The sequence below is a fragment of the Schistocerca piceifrons genome, chromosome 1 (assembly GCF_021461385.2).
Source record: "Schistocerca piceifrons isolate TAMUIC-IGC-003096 chromosome 1, iqSchPice1.1, whole genome shotgun sequence".
Lineage (NCBI taxonomy): Eukaryota > Metazoa > Arthropoda > Insecta > Orthoptera > Acrididae > Schistocerca > Schistocerca piceifrons.
Genome location: NC_060138.1, coordinates 528,159,968 through 528,161,914, shown reverse-complemented (window position 1 = coordinate 528,161,914; position 1,947 = coordinate 528,159,968).

The following is a 1,947-nucleotide window of genomic DNA, read 5'->3' as shown; positions in this document are numbered from 1 at the left end:
GTTTTGAGTCGTGCAATTATCAAGGGTACACGAGTGTGCCTTCGGGTCCGAAAGCCCATATCGATGATGTTTCGTTGAATGGTTCGCACACTGATACTTGCTGATTCCACAGCACTGAAATCTGCAGCAATTTGCGGAAGGGTTGCACTTTTGTCACGTTAAACTATTCTCTTCAGTTGTCGTTGGTCCCATTTATACAGGATCATTTTCCAGCCGCAGCTATGTCAGAGAATTGATGTTTTACCCGAATGATTCGTGAAATGGTCTTCCGGGAAAATCCCCACTTCATCGCTACCTCGGTGATACTGTGTCCCACCGCTCGTGCGCCGACTGCAACACCACGTTCAAACTCACTTAAATCTTGATAACCTAGTAAGGCGTAGGGATTTTGGACATCTTACAAATCGGGTGCCTCAGTTTTACGTGTCGTTTATAGTGTTGCAGGACACTGGTTTTGCAACATGGATCGGTTTTTTTTTTGTGTATATTACACTCGTTTGAAATTTAATACACGTGGCAAAGAGAATGACGAGAATAACTCCCTTATGTAAATTTGCATGTTTAAGTTAGGTAGAAACGGGGTGGAAGCATCACTGGAGGGGAAGCCACGGTGTGAAACAATGGCCTACAGAGCCTCAGCCTAGTCAAGATGAAGCACAAGTGACGGACACGGCTGTGAACTGGGGAAAGATCAGTATATCACGTGAGCGGCGCGTGAGGACGTAACTTAACATTCTTGTGGATGATGGAGTGCTAATAATGGGGGGTAACAGACTTGGCTGTTCACTTGAAAGCCAGCCAGTTATGCGACACTGTACTTATTAAGCTGTTTGCCGATTGGGCAGCCATGGCTACTATAAATGAAAGAGCGACTGTAATTGACTGTCCCATCCAGTGTCCAAAACCACTGTAGAGGGAAGGGAAGCTACGCTGAGGAGACGCGCAACTGCCCAGCGCGGCAGGTACGTTCCCTTCAGATGTCGTCGAGTGTGGTCGGAGGGCATGGTGTGAACACTTTGCTCATCTGGCTCGAAAATTCAGTCAAGGGCTGGCTGAATTCCTTTCGTATATCTCCTGAGCGGAGAACGAAGAGACCCAAGTTTTCGCGAGAACAGCGAGGCCAGTTAACACACGGCGCGCCAGCCTTGCGCGACTGCTTAGCCATTAAAAGCAGACTAGGGTGAAGTTAACGTTTTTCGGTTCACGAAAACGTAGGGCAATTTTGCTGATATAGAATCAGCCAGGCTCAGTATAGGATTTTGATAGAATTACAGATCCGACGACACGCGGCAGCAGGCAAGCCGACTACGCTGTGTAACAAAAGGTAAAGAACGCTTCACGCCATTAAATGTAAATGTCGTGTCATAAGCCAGTTTTTACTCCAGTGATACGAAGCTCAAAGCACTAAGAGCTGTGCTCCTTGTAGTATTTCCCGAAATTAACATGTTTCCTTCGTGCACTCCATGGCCACGTTTGGTTAAATAAAATTTGTTAGAGCCGGTAACATTGTTCAGCTCGACATTAGAATAGTCTTCCACCAGAGAGTCTGTCTCTCAGTTAAAATAATTTACTATCCTGAATTTTGTGATATTATTGTTCTTTTATATTTTATGTTATTTTATAAATTTAACACGAGGATCCCCCTTGTCTGAACAGGCGATGCCTGAGATTGCTCTTGTACACTGTAATGACCCAACATGTGCAAAAGTGATTCCAATAGCACGTTCCGTTACAGGTGGGGTTCAAGCTGCGTTATGCGCGCTACGTGGAATCGTGAAGACAATGCGAACGTGGCATTCACTTGTTACCAACCAGAGGCGTGTTTAGCTGCCATTCTAGCAGCAGTAACCCATCTAACAACTGCACCAGACACTTGTTGCCTTATATAGGCACTGCCGACCGCAGCTCCGTATTCTGCCCGTTCACATATCTCTGTATTTGAATACG